Source organism: Nicotiana sylvestris, chromosome 4, assembly GCF_000393655.2.
Source record: "Nicotiana sylvestris chromosome 4, ASM39365v2, whole genome shotgun sequence".
NCBI lineage: Eukaryota > Viridiplantae > Streptophyta > Magnoliopsida > Solanales > Solanaceae > Nicotiana > Nicotiana sylvestris.
Genome location: NC_091060.1, coordinates 27,305,466 through 27,320,407, shown reverse-complemented (window position 1 = coordinate 27,320,407; position 14,942 = coordinate 27,305,466).

Genomic DNA, 14,942 nt, shown 5'->3' with positions numbered 1-14,942 from the left:
CTGGTAAATCCCAAGTCCATGCATTCTTTGGAATATTACAAAAATTGTTGTCAATGAAAGAAGAATTGCAGGATATGCAATGCCAAAATGGCTGCACATCAGTGAAAACACTGATAAATGTTTGTTGAGCATCAAAAAACCAAGCAAGAGAGACAAGTATGACTTACAAGAGATGAGCCCATCCAAATTCACCTACTACACTTCTCGTCAAGAACGAGTTTAAGTGCGTTTTTGTATCTGATAAGGTTGTAATAAGTAAAAACCAAATGTTTGTGGGAAAAGGTTATCTCACTGAGGACTTTTTCAAACTGAATGTAATGGTCGTTGAGAATAATAAAATTTCAGCTTCTTCTTACTTACTTGAGTCAAATGATTTATGGCATATACGTTTGGGATATGTCAATTATAAAACCTTGCGAAAAATGATTAATTTGGAAGTATTGCCTAAGTTTGAATGCGATCAATCAAAATGTCAAATATATCTGGAATCTAAGTATATTAAACATCCTTGTAAGCCTGTTGAAATGAAGTCAAATCCTTTAGACTTAATTCATACAAATATTTGCGATATGAAGTCAATACCATCTCACGGTGAAAAGAAATATTTCATAATTTTTATTCACGATTGCACTCGTTATTGCTATATTTATTTACTTAGTAGTAAAAATGAAGCAATATATGCGTTCAAGCAATACAAAAATGAAGTTGAATGCAACTTAACAATAAAATCAAAATGAAAAAAGTGATATGGGTGGTAAATACTGTTTAACCAAAAATAGGAATTTCAGTCAAAGCTTATGTTAGAAGAACTCGGGTTACTGATAATCAAATAGAAATAAGAATAATTGAGAAATAATAGTTGAACGCAAAGTAAATCAATGTATTCCAATAGTATTTCGTGTCCTTACAAATGATCAATCTTCTCCTTTTATAGTTATTTCTAGGTAATACGTTTTGTTTTTACCATAATAGTGCCATTATTGATAATTAATGGCATTTATTGTAACGTTACAATCAGTAATAATATTTGATTTAATACAGATTCCTTAACGTTTTCCGTATTTAATGCCAAGTAGTACGTATCTATACCTTATTTACTATCATATTCATTCCCTTCCATCATAAAGAGGTTCGAGCGTCTATCTCTCTTGCTTTTTCCTGAATATCTACCCGTACCTATTGAAGCTAGTGCCTCTTTGATTCTTCTTCTTCACTTATCCTCATTTGACTGGCCCACGTGTCATGACGTGTCATTTTATAATAAATTCCATATATAAACTTAATTTTTTCCAATACAAATACGATTGAAGAAATATATTTAAAACATGAAATTATTCATCAAACAACGGCCTCTTACACGCACCAATCCAATGAGATAGCGAAAAGAAAGAATCGATCATTAAAGGAGATAATGAACGCTTTATTGATAAGTTCTGATTTGCCACAAAAATTGTGGAGGAAGCCATTGTTACGGCTAACCGAATACTAAACCGAGTACCCCATAGCAAAATGCAATCCATTCCATATGAAAAATGAAAAGGAAGGAAGCTTGAATTATTTTAAAGTGTCGGGGTGCCTAGCAAAATTGCAAGTTCCTTAACTCAAAAGGGTAAAGATAGGACCGAAAATCGTTGATTATGTTTTCATAGGATATGCAACCAATAGTAAAGCATATCAATTTTTGATTCATAAATTAGAAACTACCGACATTCATAATAATACGGTTATAGAATCAGATAATGCCAAATTCTTCGAAAATATATATCTGTACAAAAGGGAATGTGAGTCGATTGGTGAAGGATCTAAACGACCTCAGGAAGAAACAAAAGAAAGTACGTCTAACTAGGAGGTCCAAGATGGAGTAAGCGTCAAAGAACGTCTACTTTATTTGGACAAGATTTTGTTACTTTCTTATTGAAAAATGAGCATAGGACATTTAAAGAAGCTATATCTTATTTGGAACCATTATTATGGAAAGACGTAGTCAATCGTGATATAGAATCCATATTGAACAACCATATATGGGAGTTGGTTGATCTTCCTCCTAGAAATAAATTGTTGGGTTCTAAATGGATTTTGAAGAGGAAAATGAAAGATGATGGCACTATTGATGAATATAAGGCAAGGCTTAAGGTCAAAGGGAATATAGACAACGTGAAGGTCTTGACTATTTTAATACATACTCTTCAGTTACAAAAATTATGTCCATACGAACGTTAGTCGCATTAGCTGTGGTATATGGTCCTGAAATTCATCAAATGGACGTTAAGACGGCCTTCTTAAATGGAGTTTCGGAGGAAGAAATCTACATGGAACAACCTTAAGAGTTTGTGGTTTCAGGTAAAGAAAAAAGGTATGTAGACTTGTTAAGTCCCTTTACGGACTAAATGTCACGACCCAGATTTTCCACCTTCGGAAGTCGTGATGGCGCCTACTCGTAGAAGCTAGGCAAGCCGTGACATATAGAAATTCTAACTCTTTCATTTTAATCCTTTTTACGATTTTGAATTAACATGTAATCAACATTTAAATATTAACGATAAACAGAACAAGCGAAAGACTTAAACAGCTAAAGATAACCAAGCCAGTACTACAATGCCAATATACTGCTCTACCCGGAATCTGGTGTTACAATATTCATGGATGATCTATGAGTACTACATACAATTGTCTGAAAGAAATACAATTTGTCTCGAAATCTAATTAAAATAGAGTACATAATAAAGTAAAAGAGAACGCCGGGCCTGCAGACGCATGTAGGACTACCTCGGGATCTCTGGCTGGACTGAAGGCAGACTCCCCAAGTGCTATTGTCCAAAAGCTGCTCCGGAATTTGCACATAGTGCAGAGTGTAGCATCAACACAACCGACCCCATGTGCTGGTAAGTGCCTGGCCTAACCTCGTCGAGGTAGTGACGAGGCTAGGACCAGACTCTAGATAAACCTGTGTAGTTATATAATATACAGTGGAAAATAAACAAGAATAAAGAATTAGAATGGGAGGGGGTACATGCTACGGGGGAAATATCAATCTAGCAGAAACTTAAGAGAAATATGAGAGAACAATTCAAGATTACAACAAAATAATAATGACACTGTTGTGGCGCGCAACCCGATCCCTATCATTTAACACTGTTGTAGCGTGCAACCCGATCCTTATCATTTGACACTGTTGCGGTGTGCAACCCGATCCAATATAATATTGTTGCGGCATGCAACCCGATCCAACATAATATTGTTGCGATGTGCAACCCGATCCAACATAACATTGTTGCGGCGTGCAACCCGATCCATACATTTATATATACCTTTAGCAACAACCATACCAAGAGTCCTGGCAAGGGATCAACAAATAACTGCACTATCCCGACAAGGGATTCGGCAGTAAAAGTAAATACGTCCCGGCAAGGGAGAAACAACTATAACCAATCTTAACCCAACATCTAACCATCTCAGCTAACACCAATACTCTATCGTAAGTAATTTCCATGAAAACAATCTTAATCCTTGCTCAATACTTAGAATCATCTATTAAAGCATCCGTAGTATCATTTAAGAACACAATAAATTGCTATTTAAGACTCACGGTCATGCTCGACACCAACGTTTAGATATTCGTCACCATGCCTATACGTCGTACTCAACAAGAAGCAAATAGCAAATAGGACACAACTCATAATCCCTCAAGCTAACGTTAGACCTAATACTTATCTCGAACTTCCACGACCAACTCAAGCCTCAAACACCGCCTTTCGTTTTGAATTTGACTCCAAATCAATTGTATCTAGACATAATCGACTTAATAACATCAATAAACGCTAAACAATCCTATTCCAATGCTTGATTATAGCTTTCCCATCATTCTTCCCAAAAAGTCAAAAATTGACTCCGGGCCCATTTGGTCAAAACACGAGGTTCGAACAAAAATCCGATTACCCATTCACCCATGAGCCCGAATATATATTTTGTTTTGAAATCCGACCCTAAAACGAGGTCAAATTCCCAAATAATCAAAAAACCCTAACTCTACCCAAATCCCTAATTTTCTACCCTAAATCTCATGTTTTAGGCCTAAAAATCTAGTGGGTGTTGATAAAAATGGAAGAAAACGAGCTTAGGATTACATACCTATGAAGCTATGGTGAAGTTCCCCTTCAAAAATCGCCCAAGAGGTGTGGAGAAGATGAAGTTTATGAAAAATGGTGGAAATCCCATAATGTATTCTGTTTTTGGAACTTAAAATAACCGGGCAAATTTGGTCTTCGTGTTCGCGATGTGCTAGGCCTGAGAGATCTTCATGTTCGTGTAAATGGGCTCGCGTTCGTGGAGCATTAACTCCTCGAGCTATCGCATTCGCGGCCAGAAGGTCGCATTCGCATAGGGTATAATATCCCCCCCTGCCCAGGCTCATAAGCCTTCGCGTTCGCGTTACCAGGCCTGCGTTCGTGTTACGAAGACCCCCCAAAGCTTCGCATTCGCGACCTGGGTCACGCGTTCGCGTAGAAAGAAATTTCCTTCAGCATGAATAACTCATCGCATTCGCGAGGGTCCTCCCGCGAATGCGAAGAAGAAAATACCAGCACACCAGAACTGAAAATAACTTGCAACTTTTATGAGTTCAAAAACCTTCCGAAACACATCCGAAACTCACACGAGCCCTCGGGGCTCCAAACCAAACATACGTACTAACTCAAAAATATCATATGAACTTAGCCGTGTGATCAAATCGCCAAAATAACCCCTTAAACAATGAATTAAACCTCAAAATCAATGAAATATTTCAAAACTTCTTAAAATATCAAATTTTGCATTTAAGGTCCGAATCACGTCAAATGACATCGTTTTCTTACCAAACTTCACATAATTATCTTAAATCACATATAAGACCTGTACCGGGTGCCAAAACCAAAAATACGGGCCCGATACGAACATGTTCTAATCAAAATTCATTTCCAAATCCTTTAAACAATTTCGGAAAATAATTTTCTTTAAAAAATTTATTTCTCGGGCTTGGGACCTCGGAATTCGATTCCAGGCATACGCCCAAGTTCTATATTTTCCTACAGACCCTCCAGGACAGTCAAATCACAGGTCTGGGTCCGTTTACCCAAAACGTTGACCGAAGTCAAATTAATTCATTCTATAGTCAGAATTTATCATTTTTCACAGATTTTCACATATAATCTTTCCGGCTACGCACCCGAACTGCGCATGCAAATCCAGGTAATGCTAAAAGAGGTTTTTAAAGCCTCAGGACGTAGAATTTCATTTTAAAACAAGTGATGACCTAAAGAGGTGATCAAATTCTCCACCTCTAAAACAACCGTTCGTCCTCGAACGGACAGAAGAAGGAAGTACCTGGGTCGGGGAAAAGATGGGGATAAAGGCTTCGCATATCGGACTCGGACTCCCAGGTCAATGCCTCAACAGGCTGACCTCTCCATTGAACACGAACAAAAGGAAAACTCTTTGATCTCAACTGACGAACCTGCCGGTTTAGAATAGCTACCGGCTCCTCCTCATAAGACAAGTCCTTGTCCAACTGGACAGTGCTGAAATCTAACACGTGGGATGGATCGCCGTGATACTTTCAAGCATGGACACATGAAATACTGGATGCACGGCTGATAAGCTCGGCGGCAATACAAGTCTATAAGCCACATCTCCCACTCGATCAAGAATCTCAAACGGGCCAATGAACCTAGGGCTAAGCTTGCCCTACTTCCCAAATCTCATCACGCCCTTCATAGGCGACACTCGAAGAAATACCCACTCACCGACCATGAATGCCAAATCATGAACCTTGCGGTCAGCATAACTCTTTTTCCTGGACTGAGCTGTACAAAGCCTATCCTGAATGATCCTGACCTTGTCCAAGGCATCCTGAACTAGATCCATACCCAATAATCGAGCCTCTCCCGACTCAAACCATCAAACCGAAGACCGACACCGCCTACCATATAAAGCCTCATAAGGAGCCATCTGAATACTCGACTGGTAGCTATTGCTGTAGGCAAACTCTGCTAAACGCAAAAACTGATCCCACGAGCCTCCAAAGTCAATGACAGAAGCTCAGAGCATATCCTCCAAAATCTGAATGGTCCGCTCGGACTGCCCGTCTGTCTGAGGATGAAATGCTGTGCTCAACTCAACCCGCGTGACCAACTCTCGCTGAACTGTTCTCTAGAAGTATGAGGTAAATTGTGTACCTCGGTCCGAAATGATAGACAAGGGCACACCATGAAGGCGAACAATCTCCCGGATATAGATCTCAGCTAACCTCTCAGAAGAATAGGAGACTGCCACATGAATTAAATGCGCTGACTTGGTCAACCTATCAACAATGACCCATACTGCGTTAAACTTCCTCCGAGTCTACGGGAGTCCAATAGCGAAATCCATAGTGATTTGCTCCCACTTCCACTCGAGAAGCTCAATCCTCTGAAATGAACCACCGGGCCTCTGATGTTCGTACTTAACCTACTGACAATTCAAACACCGAGCCACATATGCAGCGATATCCTTCTTCATTCTCCGCCACTAATAATGTTGCCGTAAATCCTGATACATCTTCGCGACGCCCGGATGAATAGAGTACCGGGAGCTCTGGGCCTCCTCTAAAATCAACTCTTGGAGTCCATCCATATTAGGCACACAAACTCGACCCTGCAATCTCAAAACTCCATCATCACCTAAGGTAACTTGCTTGGCACCTCCGCGTTGCACCGTGTCTCTAAGGACATACAAATAGGGATCATCATACTGCCGATCAAGGATACGCTCCAATAATAAAGAACGAGCGACTGTGCAAGCTAACACACAGCTGGGCTCAGAAACATCCAACCTCACAAACTGATTGGCCAAAGTCTAAATGTTCAAAGCAAGCGGTCTCTCACAAACCGGAATATAAGCAAGACTGCCCATACTGGCTGACTTCCTACTTAAAGCATCAGCCACCACATTGGCCTTTACCGGATGATATAAGATGGTGATATCATAGTCCTTTAATAGCTCCAACCACCTCTTCTACCTCAAATTTAACTCATTTTGCTTGAACAAATACTGCAGACTCTTGTGATCCGTGAACACCTCACATGCCATGCCATACAGATAATGCCTCCAAATCTTCAATGCGTGAACAATGGCGGCCAACTCTAAGTCATGAACCAGATAGTTCTTCTCATGAATTTTCAATTACGTGAAGCATAGGCAATGGCCTTGTCATCCTGCATCAATACTACACCAAGTCCAATACGAGATGCATCACAATAAACTATATAAGGCCTTGAACCTGTGGGCAAAACCAACACCGGTGTTGTAGTCAGAGCTGTCTTGAGCTTCTGAAAGCTCGCCTCACACTCGCCCGACCATCTAAACTAGGCACCTTTCTGGGTCAACCTGGTCATCTGGGCCGCGATAGATGAAAATCCCTCCATGAACCAATGATAGTAGCCTGCCAATCCCAAGAAACTCTGAATTTCTGTAGCTGATGCTGGTCTAGGCCAGTTCTTGACTGCCTCAATCTTCTTCAGATCGACCTGAATACCCTCTGATGATACAACATGACCCAGGAATGCAATTGAACTCAACCAGAACTCACACTTCGAGAACTTAGCATATAACTGACTATCCCTCAAGGTCAGAAGAACCACTCTAAAATGCTGCTCGTGCTCCTCCCGACTGCGGGAATAGATCAAAATATCATCAATGAAGACTATTACGAACGAATCCAAATAAGGCATGAACACTCGGTTCATCAAATCCATAAAAGCTGCTGGGGCATTTGTCAACCCGAATGACATCACCAAGAATTCATAATGCCCGTACCGAGTGCGGAAAGCTATCTTAGGGACATCGGATGCACTAATCCTCAACTGATGGTAGCCAGATCTCAAGTCAATCTTCAAAAATACCTTGGCACCCTGAAGCTGATAAAACAAATCATCAATCCTCGGCAATGGACACTTATTCTTGATTGTAACCTTGTTCAACTGCCGGTAATCAATACACATTCTCATCAACCCATCCTTCTTCTTAACAAACAACACCAGCACACCCCAAGGCAAAACACTCAGTCTAATGAAACCCTTCTCAAGCAAGTCTTAAAACTATTCCTTCAACTCTTTCAACTCAGGCGGGGCCATATGATACGGCAAGATAGAAATGGGCTAAGTGCCCGGGGCCAAATCAATGCAAAAGTCAATATCCTTATTGGGTGGCATACTCGGCAGGTCTGAAGGGAAAACCTCAGGAAACTCACGAACAACAGGCACAAAATCAATAGAAGGAACCTCGACACCAGAATCACGAACATATGCCAAATAGGCCAAACACCCCTTCTCGACCATATGCCGAGCTTTCATAAGAGATGACACTACGGGTAGAATGACCAGGAGTCCCTCTCCACTCTAAACGAGGCAAACCCATTAAGGCTAAGGTCACAATCTTGGCATGACAGTCCAAGATAGCGTGGTAAGGTGATAACCAGTCCATCCCCAATATAAATCGAAATCAACCATGTCCAGAAGCAACAAATCTATGCGGGTTTCAAGACCTCCAATCACAACTATACAAGAATGATGGACTCGATCTACCACAATAGAGTCACCCACCGGTGTAGACACATATACAGGGGCACTCAAGGAATCACTAGGCATGACCAGATACGATGCAAAATAAGATGACACATAGGAGTACGTAGACCCTGGATCAAATAAAATTGAAGCATCTCTGCCATAAACCAGAACAGTACCTGTGATAACTGCATCGGAAGCCTCAATCTCAGGCCTGGCTGGAAGAGCATAACATCGGGGCTGGGCCCCACCCCCTGGACTACCTCTCTGGGGCGGCTTGCAGCTGGCTGGCCTCCACCTCTAGCAGTCGGAGCTCCACCTCTAGCACCTCTACCTCCACCTCTAGCACCTCTACCCCTACCTCCAGCTGGCTGGGCAGTCTGTGGAACACCTGGTGCCTGAACCATAGCACGGGAACCCTACTGCTGCGACTGAGTACCTACCAATCTCGGACAAGCCCTCCTGATATGAGCATACTCACCACACTCAAAACATCCACCTGAATGTTGCGGCTGAGGAAATTGAGACTGAACCTGGCAACCTAAATAACCACCTCGAAAACTCTGGAGCGGAGGTGCACTAATAGGAGCTGGTGGTGCACTATAGGGCTGCTGATCCGGATATTGCATGTGAGAACCACGACCACCTGAAGCACCGTGAGAAACCTGAAGTGCTGACTGAAAGGTCCTAGGAGGATGGCCTCTACCATATGAATCCTTACCTTCAGACGAGACACCACTAAATCTGCCCGAATGATGGGGCCTCTTGTCCGACCCATGACCACCTCCCTGTGACAGAACCATCTCCATTCTCCTGGCTACATTGGCCGCCTCCTGGAAAGTAATCTCACTCCCAGTCTCCCTAGCCATCTGAAGACGAATTGGCTGAATAAGTCCATCAGTGAACCTCCTCACCCTCTCTCTCGGTGGGAAGTATGACAAGATCATGACGAGCCAAGTCGATGAATCAGGTCTCATACTAGGTAACAGTCATGGAACCCTGCTGGAGACGCTCAAACTGCCTCCGATAGGCCTCTCTTTGAGTGATGAGGAGAAACTTCTCCAGAAATAGCTGAGTAAACTGCCCCAAGTCAAAGCTGGCGATCCGGCTGGTCTAGCCAAACAGAAATCCTTCCACCAAATCTTGGCGAATCCCGACAAGTGAAAAGTGGCAAAATCGACCACATTGGTCTCAACTATCCCCATGTTTCTGAGAACCTCATAACAGCTGTCTAAATAATCCTGGGGATCCTCAGTAGATGCACCACTAAAAGTAGTAGTAAAGAGCTTGGTGAACCTATCCAACCCCCACAAGGCATCGGTAGAAATAGCTGCTCCATTACCGGTCTGAGCTACCACACCTGACTGAACTGCTCCAACTGGATGAACTGCTGGAGTTTGAAATCCGAGAGCTACCTGCTCCAGGGTGCGAGTAGCAGGAGTCTGGGCTCCTCCTCCAGCCTGAGAGACGACTGGTGCTACAGGAAGCAAGCCTGCTTGGGTGACACTCTCCATAAGGCCTATTAGACGAACCAGAGCATCCTAAAGTACTGGGTAGCAATAAACCCCTCTGGGACTTGAGCTGGGCCCACCGGAACTGCTGGGGCCGGAACCTCATCATCAAAGTCAACCTGAGGCTCCGCTATGGGTGCTGCTACCCTGGGTTGACCTCTTCCCCTACCTCAGCCTCTAGCACAGCCTCGGCCTCGCCCTCGGCCCCTCGTGGGAGCTGCTACTGGGGGCTCGGGCTGCTGGTCAGTGGATGAGGAAGCGCGTGTTCTCGCCATTTGCGAAAGAACAGAGAATAATTTCAATTATAATTGAGAAACCAATCCGCACGACAGGAAAGAATAAATGTGGAATGTTTCCTAACTCTGTAGCCTCTGGGGGATAAATACAGACGTCTCCGTACCGATCCATCAGACTCTACTAAGCTTGTCCGTGAATTGTGAGACCTATGCAACCTAGAGCTCTAATACCAACTTGTCATGACCCAGATTTCCCACCCTCGGGAGTCGTGGTGGAACCTACTCGTAAAGCTAGGCAAGCCGCGACATATAGAAATTCTAACTCTTGTATTTTAATCCTTTTTACGATTTTGAATTAACAGGTAATCAACACTTAAATATTAATGATAAATAGAACAAGTGGAAGACTTAAACAGCTAAAGATAACCAAGCCAGTACAACAATGCCAATATACTCCTCTACCGGAATCTGGTATAACAATATTCATGGATGGCCTATGAGTACTATATACAAGTGTCTGAAAGAAATACAATCTGTCTCGAAATCTAATGAAAATAGAGTACATAATAAAGTAAAAGAGAATACCGGGCCTGCGGACGCCTGCAGGACTACCTCGGGATCTCTGGCTGGACTGAAGGTAGACTCCCCAAGTGCTACTATCCAAAAGTTGCTCCAGAATCTGCACATAGTGCAGAGTGTAGCATCAGCACAACCGACCCCATGTGCTGGTAAGTGCCTGTCCTAACCCCGGCGAGGTAGTGACGAGGCTAGGACCAGACTCTAGATAAACCTGTGCAGTTATATAATATATAGCGGAAAATAAACAGGAATAAATAATTAGAATGGGAAGGGGTACATGCTACGGGGGAAATATCAATCTAGCAGAAACTTAAGAGAAGTATGAGAGAACAAATCAAGATCTACAACAAAACAATAATGACACTGTTGCGGCGCGCAATCCGATCCTATCATTTAACACTGTTGCGGCGCGCAACCCGATCCCTATCATTTGACACTGTTGCAGCGTGCAACCAAATCCATTTATATCACTGTTGCGGCGTGCAACCCGATCCAATATAAAATTGTTGCGGCGTGCAACCCGATCAAACATAACATTGTTGCAGCGTGTGTGAGCACGCGATTTTTGCCCTATATGAGAATCACTCCCAAAAAATTCAAAATAAAATAATTTTCCTTTGTGTGCAATTTTTGGCATTTTTTGATAATTATTTGTATTTTGCTTGTTCATGTTAATGAGTTAAATTAATAAAAAATATAAAAATATGTCGCATCAGCATTTGATATTTAATTAAGTTTGTTTTACAAAATGAAAAAATCATAAAAAATATTGTACGTTGCATTTTTAGCATTTAATGTCCAAATTGTGTGATTTTATCGTTAATCGCTATTTAATTATGTGTTAAGTGTTATTAAGAGTTAATTAGTATGTCCAGATAATTTTGGGTTTTATAATATAATCTTAGCATTTTTTTTAGCTTTATTATTTAGGAAATTGAATAAATAGAAAAGGACAAAATAGAAGAGATCGGATTGAGCCTTTTCTTCAATTTTAAGTCACAGGACCAAAGATAACCAACCTTCCCCCTACGACCCGGTTCATTTCAAACCAGGTCGACCCAGTCCATAACCCAAAATCACACCCCACCCTTTCTATTCTCATTCTTGAACAAAAAAAACAAAACCCTAAAGCTACCCGCCCCCCCTCTCTTCTTCTTCTCCAAGCTTCACCAAGAACCCCTCCCATGGCTGCCTTCCCCCCGTCTTCCTGCCTACCCTGACCACCCCTTCATCACCTTCATCCCCACGAACAGCTCCTCCAGTCGCGAAGCTTCATCCATGGTTGCCCTCCTCATCTTCTTCATCGAAACACACGCACACGTACACCACGACAATCCGTCGACCTCCCATTTCCGTCGCCACTGCTGCTCCTGCTACGTCCAGCCATGGACGAGCTGCCCGCGTTGCTGCTGCTGCTTCATCCAGCTCCAGTCCATCTCCAAACGACCACAACTTCGTCTCCTTCATCTTCAGCTACACCCCTCGTCGAACATCTTGGCCATGAACGACCATGGCTGCCTCCCTCCCCGACGTGAGATGCTGCTGTGCGCAGCTTAACCAGCCTCAGTAACGTCGACCAGCAGCTTCCTCGACATCCATGGCTTCCCTACTACTTTGTCTTCTTCATCGCACATCACCCTCACATATCGTCCTCACTAAACGAGATCTTCCAGTCATGAGTCGTCCGTTCATGGTCGTCTTCATCGTCGAATTATTTTTGGTGCGATAATTGTTTCCGAGCAGATTTATTTTCGTTCGAGTTCATCGTCGTTCCGATCTGGTTAGTGGGTTTAAGTTTCGTTTCTGTCCGTATTTTGTTTGATATTCTCGGATCTAAAATTAGTAGATGTTTGATTCTTGTTTTTTGTTCGTGTTTATCGTTTCTTGATTATTGCTTCAGGTTGTTTCATTTGTTCTAGTTTATTTTTTTGTTAGTTTAATTATAATATTGTTAGATTTAAGTTGAAGTTCAATTAATTATTTCTTTAGTTTGTTTTATTCATTTAAAAAGATTTAGTTTTAATATAGAAATATGTTAGTTTGATAACTTGAATCTTTCGTTTTGATTGTAATATTGTTAGATTTAGTTTGAGGTTCAATTGGTTATTTAATTTAGTGATTTGAATCTGTTTATTTGTTCCGTTTAAGCTTAATTTGAATTTAAACTCAGTAATTTGAACATGCTTGTTTGTTATTGTTGTTGAATCTGAAAATAGGATGTTGTTTAAAAATATTGTTCAGTCAAAATAATTCCGGTTGTTTCTTTGTTGTTCATCGTTTAATTTGAATTTGTTGATGGAATTGGATTAAAGATTGGTTATAGCTGCTATTTTGGTTAATTGATTAGGTGAATTGGTTATAGCTGTTAATTGGATTTTAGTTTTTAGACAATATTTGAAGTTTGAACAGATTTTTGAATCAGACCAGTAACAGTAGTTTTAGGGGTAATACGAGAATTAACCAATTGTAGATTTATTTAATTGGAAGTGCTCCGTCCACTAGGCTTAATAATATTAAAATATTATAGTGGGGGACAAGACAATGATGTAAAGTAAAAAGAAAAGGGGATAATGATGAGGTCTTCTTTGACCATTCAAAAAGAGGGAACCGTGGGGTCCGTGTTGACTACTTTTACTTAAGTTAAAAATCAGAAATAGTATAGGTAATAATAAAAAGTTAAAAGTTATACATAGTAGAAGAATATTGGAAAAAAAGGTAAAAAAGAAAAGGTAGTCTTGCTTTGGGTATAAGAGGACTCATTTGACACTTGAAGAAAGAAAGAGAACAGAGGGGGAGAGAACAAAACTGAAAAAAAAAATCTTCTACTTTCCTTCATTGTTTGAAATCAGCATTAATTGCTATTGTTTCATCGAAGCTTGAAGCTTCTTTCTTGGGTTACTACTACACCAGTTTGCAAACTCTGTTACTGGTTTATTCCTGTGTTGCTGGACTGTTGTTGCTGTGCTGTATTGTTACTACTGCTGCTGATTCTCATCTTCCTCTTCTCTTGTATTCAATACCAGGTACATGGCTGTAACCTTGTCGATATTGTAAGCTGAAAATGTGAAAGCATGAATACATATGAAAATGGAACTTTGAAGTTTTAATTTCGCTTTTTCTTCGTTTCTTTTACTGATTGTATTTAGGCTATTTCATGTATTACTGTTTAATAATTGGAATAAGAGGAAAATGACATAAGTTGGTCTTTAGTGAATCAGCTTGGCAAAATGGGTTAATTCATTAGCTATGAAGGTTTTAATATGGTCAACAGTAGGTTAATCATGAATAGGTAGCTAAATTTATTTAAGGCGTGATTTGAGTTCAAACAAGACTAGATAATGTCTAAGTTTAATAAACTTTCTAATAAGCTTTAGTAATTATGGTTAAATCTAGTTTCAAATGGTTGTGAATAATAAATTCCAATAGTTTTTATATAACAATGCGAGCTTCAATCTAGCTATATTTGATTTCTTTTGAATATTAGTTGTCGAATTTCTTATTTTATTTATAATTTCGAATTTTTTTTAGTAAATTCCTTTCCATTAATATTTTTTTTAATCTAGCAATTAGTATATTAGGTTTTCTTAATTTTTTTTGAAAGCTCCTAATTAATTAGGATTTTTTTTCTTTATTTTAGAGACTAATTTTAATAGAAAAATGTAGTCATTTTAGGATTGTCCATTTAAAAAATAAATGAGATGAGCCTCGCCTAGTAAAACGTATAGATTGCGGGGCCCTCACAAATGTATGTATTAATTACTTAGAACTCGGGATCGGCCGCTTAGCAAAATTCACGGCTTTTTTCAAAATAACCACGCGCTAGTTGTTTTAGGCACGCATTCTAATAATCTTACCTTCTTAAACTCGGGTGTGCATTTTATGCGACTCAAATCCAAATACCAAAACATTGAATAAAATGTGTTCCGGATTGCGGGTGCATTTCATGTGACGCAATCCAAAGACATGTTTTAAACGATGTTCACATTCTAAAAATAAATAAATAAAAAATAATAATAATAAAAATAAAAGCGGCTAAAAGTTAA